The 9,463-nt window shown below is 37.3% G+C and overlaps 1 long non-coding RNA gene across 1 annotated transcript in view; it reads left to right on the top strand.

The window, feature by feature from the left end:
* Nucleotides 1-281: 281 nt before the first annotated feature.
* Nucleotides 282-9,463, top strand: part of LOC111092839 — an 82,332-nt gene continuing 73,150 nt past the window's right edge. Inside the window, exon 1 of the long non-coding RNA XR_005380042.1 lies at nucleotides 282-654. This is a non-coding gene — a long non-coding RNA (uncharacterized LOC111092839). The remainder of the gene's footprint in view (nucleotides 655-9,463) is intronic.

Raw genomic sequence — 9,463 nt, 5'->3', positions numbered from 1 at the left:
TCTACTCTTCATTGAGGACTATAAGCTCCATGATATTCCATGAGTTTTTCCTCACTCTTGAATTGCCAGAGTTTAGCCAAGTTCCTTAATTCATGAAGACAGTCAATACATATTAAGTGAATGGGGAATAGCCCCTGTTTCTGTTACAGCAAAAGCAAAATAACTAATGCTGACCACATGATTGAGGGTATCGTGGGACACTCTGCCTGAACCAAGGAGACCATCTCCAGTCCCTCCGAAGCAGCAGTATGTCCTTTCATTGTTGCCAAATTCTTCTGATACCAAAGCTGCTGATGCCCTCGGTATGCAGCAAATACTGCACACATGATATTAATGATACAGTGATTTTAGTTTTCAACTTGTACCTGAGGAAAATAGTTCTGATCTTTTTTTTTTTTTAAGATTTTACTTATTTACTTGAGAGAGAGAGTGAGAGAGACAGAGCTGGAGGACAGACAGATGGAGATGGAAAGACAGACTCCGTCCCAGGACCTGGGATCATGACCGGAGCCAAAGGCAGAGACTTAACCGATTGAGCCACCCAGGTGCCCCAGAAATAGTTCCGATCTTCTTTGCTCATCTGCTTTATTTATGAATCCTGTATCTAACAGGATTATTTACATCCTGGGTCACCTAGCCCAAATCATTACCGAGGTAAGTCGAGAGGGAGTAAGATGTTGTCATTGTTGTCTTTGTTGGAAATTGTGTTGGATTTTTGCTCTCAGTATTTTTCCTTCCACTTCCCATTTCTAACTGGTTATTTACGCTCTTTGTGTTTCTTGCCCAAGATTTATGGGCTCAGAGAGAAGATTACTTCCCAGGTTTTGTTATCCTAAGGCCTGTCCTATCGTAAGAGATTAAGCTAAATGTCAGTGGAAATGAGGTTATTTGGGGGTAAAGGGGTAAGGGAGGGCTAAGTAAGAGTTTTTTAAAAATGTGAAGGGTGGGAGAGGAGGCAGTGATCAGACTTCAAAGCAAACTCCTTCCAGGAGTGACCAGGAAAGCTGGGCTCTGATCAGGAGACTCCTAAAAGCAGCTCAGATTTATGAACCCCTGTGGACCCCAAGAGCAGGGATCAGCAGGACTTCTGCAACTTGGACTAGGAGCAGCACCATAAGGACCCCAGAGCCCTACCTGCCACTTCCTGGATCATATAGAAACCTCTTGGATTCTGTGGAACCACAGAGAAGGATACAGTCCCTAAATGACAGAGATTGAATTTTCTGCCATCTGGTAGAACTACAGTTTAGAATTAGAATTTAGTTGATTTTTCATCCATTTTGAGTTTGAATTTAATATAAAGAATAAAATAATAAAAAATAAATAAAGACAGTCATAATGTTTGCACAATCAAGTGTGCCCTCCGAGATTTGATCCTGTTATCATTTTTAAATTTTTAAATGTAAAAATTCCTTAATGCATCTGCAATGAACTCATTCATTCAATGAATATTTATCGAAGGACTTTCAAGTGACAGGCATTTGGGATAGAATGGTGAACAGGGCACATAGGCCAGAGCTTATAGCCTAGCAGCAGGGTAAACTAGTAAACGGAATTAAATACAGTGTGCTAAGAATAATGATAGCATAAGAATTCCTTAGGGGAGAGATAGGAGACTATTTAAGTCAGAGTTAGGGAGCAGACATGAGAATGTTCCTCCTGGAACAGACTTGCACAGGAGAGAGTGCTCAGGAGTTGAGACAACATGGAGTTCCAGGTGGGGAGGGGTGAGAAAGGAGCCCAGAGAGGCCACCGAGGTCCAAGTCACTAATGGTTTGAAAGCAATGTTAAGGGACTTGGGCTTCCAAGTGATTTCTCAAACTTTTCATAGCTAGTACAAATTACCATCAGGTTTCTAAAGAGGTTTCCTTTCTTCCATTGCATTTTGCACACCTAAATGCCTATGGCTACTGATGCAGCCAGAAGAGTCTCTCTGATTTGCAAATTTGCTGGTTTGTATCTCCATTTCTTTCAGAGCTGTGCTATGCAGTAAACAGTGAAGGAAATTTTATGAGTCACAGATGGTTTTCACCAGAAAAGGGCAGTTTGCAACTTGGCTATGACCTGAAAATGGCTCCTCCTCCTTGCACAGGATTCCTTTATCTCTGTTTTGCTTCCTTTGTCGCAACATCGAACATCCCCAAGATTGCAGCAGCTCAGGTCCACTTCTGTTGTAAAATAAGGAAGGGAAAAACTGTTTCTACTTTCGCTTTAGGTTTATGTCATCACCTTTTAATATTTCAGTTCTGAAAATAAGATTGCATTTTAAAACCAACCAGATTAACTGATATACCAAACAAAGCAGTAGCCATACAACCCACCCAGAACTACATAGGCCCAGGTAACATAGGGCTGAACGCTGGAAGGGAATTTGCTCCAGGGCAGCGTAATGTAAGCTCTCCTACAGTAAAAATCTGACATGGCCATATTTTCTTTAAATCTTCTTTCAATTATGTCACCAGCACTTGAAAAGTTGAAGACAGCTTAAACATTAACTTTTAAGTCACTGGTTAAAATGCAAGGAGCGTTGCCTTACCCATTGCTAAAAATTTCCATTTTCCAAGGGCTGGAAAGATTCCAGTGAATGCCCCACCTGTTCAAGGCAGTTGGAAGAACAAGCCATTATTATGCAGCTGATTTTATATTCACAGTGTGCAACAGAGTTAGAGCTTAAAATTTAAAGAAACTTACAAACTTTTGAGAGCAGACAATAGAATGCAAAAAGAGATCTCAGACCTTTTTTTTGTACTCTTGAGTGGCAAGAGGCAAACTGGAAAAAAAAAATAGGTTGACCTACAGAATAGTATCCTAACCAGCTAGAGAGTAAAATTAATTTATAAGGTGATACGTTTTTATGATCATTTAGCTTGATAATCTATATAATACTTTGTTATAGTTGAACTCTATCAGCTTCGGTGAATCCTATCTGGGAGATCCATGATGTAGACTGCTAGAGTTCATGTAAATACTATGTTTCCTATTCTGTAATGTCTGGCAGTGCCATCCACCAGGTCCTCATGACATAGGCCTATACTATGCAATAATGCCTAATACCCACTAACACATGGTCTGGTCTTCTGTGAGAGGACTAGGTAGCCTGTGTGAGGGGCTTGTGTGGCCATAGATGTTTAATATGTTTCAATCCTTAAAAGTAATAAGTTTAGAGTTTTGTTGGGGTCATTGACATAACAAGTCTTCAATTTCAATTGTGTCACTGAAGTGGGAGCCATCACACACTCTGGCCATCTTCCAGGGTAAGAGACAAGACTGAATGTTTGAAAAGGCAGCACTGCTGTGTGAACCAGAAGCATGGCTTCCAACCACAATCACTTGTGACTTCACTGTGACTCTCCTAATGCGAGATCCATTTAAAGCCAGAGTGTGAGAAAGTGGTCATTGTGATCTCTTACATTAACAAGCAATAGGAAAAAAAGGAGAAAAAAATATTTCATTCCAACAAAATCATAGGCTTTAGAACACCTGAACAAAACAACTGGAAGCCAGGGGTTTATAGAAAAGTAAGCAAAGAAATCACTTAGTTGAACTCGCAGTAAGAGATGAATGCTGTACATAAGTAAATAATTGTATTAGAATATTATTAGCATCTGAGTTTTATTAAAACGGAGCATTGTCTAAAGCTGAATTAAAATACAGAGCTCTTGATTAAACCAACCCCAAGAAATTTCATGAGATCAAGGAAGGATGTAACAAAAGATCACAAAATAACATATTAATAACGATGCTCATCTTTACCCTATCTGTCTAAAATGCATAAGTTTGGAGATTATCATCTATCTGGAAGATTATGAATCTTTTGCAGATAGTTTTACAAGATGGATCTACTGGTGACATTTAAAAAGTACTTAAAAATCTCAAAATGTGGGACGCCTGGGTGGCTCAGCAGTTGAGCGTCTACCTTTGGCTCAGTGCGTGATCCTGGATCCAGAGATCGAGTCCCACATTGGGCTCCCTGTGAGGAGCCTGCTTCTCTCTCTGCCTATGTCTCTGCCTCTCTCTCTCTCTCATGAATAAATAAATCTTTAAAAAACAAAATCTCAAAATGTGTTTGTCCACGGTCCTTTGATGAAATTAACACTACCAAAAAATAACATAAGTTAACACATCCAGAATAATATATAAAATATGCTTAAAATGGTTGTGGTCATTATTTATATATGCCAGGCATGCTTCCAAGAAAGCAAGATAAACTAAAGTTTATCTTCCTATGTCATTAGGCAAAGACACAATTCTTTACATCCAAATTAGTGTAGATTGCATTAATGAAGACTGAACGCATCATAAACAAAGCATACTTATATAAGTAGGCACTTAGTAGATTATTATTAGCATAAATTCCTATTGTGAAGTATTTTTCTTAAAGATTTCATTCATTTATTCATGAGAGACACAGAGAGAGAAAGGCAGAGACACAGGCAGAGACTCCATGCAGGGAGCCCCACATGGGACTCGATCCCGGGTCTCCAGGATCACGCCCTGAGCTGAAGGCAGCGCTAAACCACTGAGCCACCTGGGCTGCCCCTGTGAAGTATTTTTTAAAGATATATTTATTTTATTTTAAAGAGAGAGACAGCACAATGGGGAGGGGAAGAGAGAGAGGGAGAGAATCTCAAGCAGACTCCCCCCACTGAGCATGAGCCTGTGGAGGGGCTCAATCTCAAGACCCTGAGATCATGACCTAAGCCAAAATCAGAAGTTGAATGCTTAGCCGCGTGAGCCACCCAAGTGCCCCAACTGTAAAGTTTATACTTAAAAAGAACATGCAAATTATCTATATTTTAGTGAATAATCCTCTAGAAACATTTAACGAAGCAGTATTGGCAATTCCTACTCTTATAATTAGGAAGCACTTCACTAACATCACTTAAAAAAAACAAACGCATAAATTTGAGAATAGAAAGACACACACTTAGTATGGATCATAATCAATGGGGAACCCTTAGAAACATTCTTATTTATTTACTTATTTAAGTTTTTCTTTAAATTCCAGTCAGTTAGCATACAGTATAATATTAGTTTTGGATGTACAATAGAGTGATTCAACACTTCCATACAACATCCAGTGCTCATCACAGCAACAGCCCTCTTTAATCCCCATTACCTATTTAACCTATCTCTGTACCCACATCCCTTATATATATATATATATATATATATATATATATATATATATATATATATATACCATCTCTTCTTTATCCATTCATCAGTCAATGGACACTTGGGTTGTTTCATCAAAATAAAAACCTTCTGCACAGCAAAGGAAACAATCAACAAAACTAAAAGGCAACCTACACAATAGGAGAAGATATTTGCAAATGACATATCTACTAAAGGGTTAATATCCAAAATATATAAATAACTGATACAACTCAACACCCCCCAAAAAATGTCCAATTAAAAATGGGCAGAAGACACAAATAGACATTTTTTCCAAAGAAACATACAGATGGCCAACTGGCACATGAAGAGATGCTCGACATCACCAATCATCAGAAAAATGCAAATCTAAACTGCAATGAGATATCAACTCACACCTGTCGGAATGGCTAAAATCAACAACACAAGAAACAAATGTTGATGAGGATGTGGAGAAAGGGGAGCCCTTTTCCACTGTTGGTGGGAATGCAAACTGGTATGGTCACTCTGAAGAACAGTGTGGAGATTCCTTAAAAAGTTAAAATAGAACCACCTTATGATCTAGCAATTCCACTACTGGGTATTTACCCAAGGAGACATTCCTACTTATTTAAACAAGCTCTTTGATAAAAATTTTTTATAGTACACCTCCCTGAAGATTCAAAAAAGGAAAAAAGAGGGCAGACTCCCAAGGAACTCAGAATCCCTTAATATTTGCTATCAAAAGCATATTTCAGTGTCGAATGAGAAAACAGCTAGCATTATTTAACATCCTTTTGGAAATTTGGGATAAAGCATGAGATAAACAGAAATAACAAAAAAGTAACTATTTGAAAGAATTTCATTATTTGTAAGTAACATATTCATGAGTCTAGAAACCTAAGTGAGTAATCACAAATCTCTTAGAATTAGTCAGAGTTTATTAAAGACAGAATTAAAGCTTCATGTTGAAAAAGTAGTTTATAGTATAACAACAGTTAACAGTTTGTAAAAATAAGAGGAAAAAAGGGTCACATAAATAGCAACAAAACAATAAATGGAAAAAAAAATCCAAAAAACTGAAATTCCTGGGGGTTGCTCTAACAAATGTGTACAGGGTCTATTAAATAAATACACATACACAAACACAGAAAAGACCTTTAAAATTACCATACTATGTGATGAGATTAAATGTTTCATGTTTCTGGATTAAAAAAATAATAAAGATCTGTGAAGATATTAATTCATCTCAGATTAATTTACAAATATAACGATCTCAATCAAAATGTCATTGGTTTTATTCCATTAGTGAAAATAAAATGATGTTTCTAAAAGCACTAGAAAAGCAAGTTTGTGGGAAAAAAAACTAAGAAAATTTTGAAAAGAAATTATGGGAGATTTGCCCTGTTAGACATTAAAGTATATTATAAGGCAAAAATAACAGAAGAGTAGACAATCATTGCAAATATTGTTAGACAATGAAACAACTGATCCAAAAGAGAGCTAGTGGTGCCTGGGTGATTAATCAGGTAAGCAACTGGTTGATTTCATTAAGGTCATGATCTCAGGATCATGAGATCAAGCCCCGAGAAAGGCTCTAGACTGGGCATGAAGTCTGCTTAAGATTCTCTCTCTCCGTCTCCCTTTGCCTCTCCTCACTTGCACTCTCTCTTTCTTTTTCTCTAAAATAAGTAAATAAATATAAAAGAAAGCACAGCGCATATGAGTTTAGAAGTAATCATGAATCAATAGTGAAGAAATGAATTATTAAATAGTTCTGAAGAAATTCAAATTATTGAAGGAGGGTATCAAGTTTATTTCTCACAATGTATATTACAATAAATTCCAGGTGGATTATGGGACTATAATGTAAAAATTAAAAATGCAAAAGTGCTTTCTGAGTATATACATATTCTTTTAAGTCTGCCATAAAAACAAAGTTACATTTAAGTGGATTTTTAAATTTTTTAAATCCTATATACAAAATAGACTAGAATTTTATTTGGCAAAGGTCAGAGACAATATACTTGTAAAATATATGGTGGGTAAAAGGTTAATGTCCTTTCTTCTTTTCTCCTTTTTGTTCTTCAACAATGTATTAAGCTTGGGACAACAATGTGTAGAAATTGAAAATGTAATGCCAAACAACATAGATTTGGTCTCCATGGCTCTTGCTACAGGGGTACCTCCCTGAGTGGAAAGTGGAGAAAAAGATGCCCCCTGTTGGCAAATTGTTGAATTAATAAGGGCTGGATTTTAGGCTCCACCGCTCTCCTTGGTTGCGGCCCCTGGGCAAAATGTGGGTACAGCCCTACATGGGGACTCTCAGTCCCCCTGTTCACAAACAGGCAAAAAGGTCAACTGAACAATTCCTATAGCAGCATGCAAGGCAGAACAGGGTATGGAGTACTGAACCTGAACTGAAGAGTCTGGGAAGGCTAACTGGGAGAAATGGTAATTACACTGGGACCTGAAGAATGAGCAATATCTACACATAAGTACAGAACGGCATATTTACAGGGCGCCTGCATGGCTCAGTTCATTAAGCGTCTGCCTTTGGATCAGGTCATGATCCTGGGGTCCTTGGATAGAGCCCGGTGTCAAATTCCCTTGCTCAGTGGGGAGTCTGGTTCTCCTTCTGCCTCTGCTCCTGCTCTTTCTTTCAAATAAATAAATAAATAAAATATTTTTATTTATTTTTTTAATAAAATATTTTTTAAAAGAAAGAATAGTGTATGTGTGAAGGTAAGATCCTCATTTTGTAAACAACTCTTGCAACCAATAAAAAAAAATTGCCATCACAAGATAAAATTAGGCAAAATGCACTAAAATTCACAGAATTTTAATCGGAAAATCTGAACACTGATTATTTGGGAGGCCAAATAATCAAAGAAATGCAAATTGAACCAGCAATTGAGATACCAAGTTTCTTCTATAAATTTGAGAATACTTGACAGTTTGTATTAAAAGCCCTAAAAAAAAAATAAATAAATAAAAATAAAAGCCCTGAAAGAACTCATAGCCTTGGGATCCCTGGGTGGCGCAGCAGTTTGGCGCCTGCTTTTGGCCCAGGGCGCGATCCTGGAGACCCGGGATCAAATCCCACATCGGGCTCCCGGTGCATGGAGCCTGCTTCTCCCTCTGCCTGTGTCTCTGCCTCTCTCTCTCTCTCTGTGACTATCATAAATAAAATAAAAGAAAAAGAAAAAAAAAGAACTCATAGCCTTTATTCAGGTAATTTCACTTTAAAAATTTTAATATCAAAAAAATAAAAAAAATTTTAATATCAATAACACTAATAATAGTAATGCAAAGATGTAATGTAAGATTATTCATTTTCAAACATTATGTATACCATCAACTGATAAATGGATAAGCAGAAAGTGGTATATCCAGTGGAATAAAGTTCTAATACATGCTACACCATGGATGATCCTTGAAAACCTTATATCAAGTGAAAGAAGCCAATCACCAAAGATCAAATAGAGTAGTGGTGGTTGGAATTGGGGGTGTGGGGAGGGAATGAGACAGGTGAAGTTTCTTTTATAATGAACTAAAATTAATTGTGGTGATGGCTGCACATACTTGTAAATATTGTAAAAAACCACTGCATTGCATAATTTAAATGGATTAATTGAACAATATGTGAGTTATATCTCACTAAAGATTTTTTAAAAACAGTATGTCTAGTAGCAAATAGGAGGAAAAAACCCAATATCCAAAATTTTTTATTTTTTATTTATTTTTATTTTTTTAAAGATTTATTTATTCATGAGAGAGACAGAGAGAGGCAGAGACACAGGCAGAGGGAAAAGCAGGCTCCCTACTGGGAGCCCTATGTGGGACTCATCCTGAAACTCCAGGATCATGCCCTGAGCCAAAGGCAGACGCCCAACAACTGAGCCACCCAGGCATCCCTCCAAAAAGTTTTTAAATGGTTAGACAATATTGTGATACAACTATAAGTTGGAGTAGTATATGTGAAATGCTGCATTATATGATGTTAAGGTGTAAAAATGATATTAAAATCTACTTACACCTGGGGTGCCTGGGTGGCTCAGTCAGTTAAGAATCTGACTCTTAGCTTTGGCTCAAGTCATGATCTCAGGGTCCTGGGATCAAGCTCCATTTCACCCTCAGTAGTGAGTCTGTTTCAGATTTTCTCTCTCCCTCTCCCTCTGCCCCTCCTCCCGCTCACATGCCTGTGCTCTCTCTCTCTCTAAAATAAATAGTAACTCTTTTTTAAAAAATCTACTTATATCTATTATATAATATTGACATCTAGTTATATTTGGATATTGGCATTTGTGAGTGATTTTATCTCTTC

Source organism: Canis lupus, chromosome 27, assembly GCF_011100685.1.
Source record: "Canis lupus familiaris isolate Mischka breed German Shepherd chromosome 27, alternate assembly UU_Cfam_GSD_1.0, whole genome shotgun sequence".
Lineage (NCBI taxonomy): Eukaryota > Metazoa > Chordata > Mammalia > Carnivora > Canidae > Canis > Canis lupus.
Note: the sequence above shows the minus strand (reverse complement) of the source record. Positions and strands in the feature narration are given on the sequence as shown.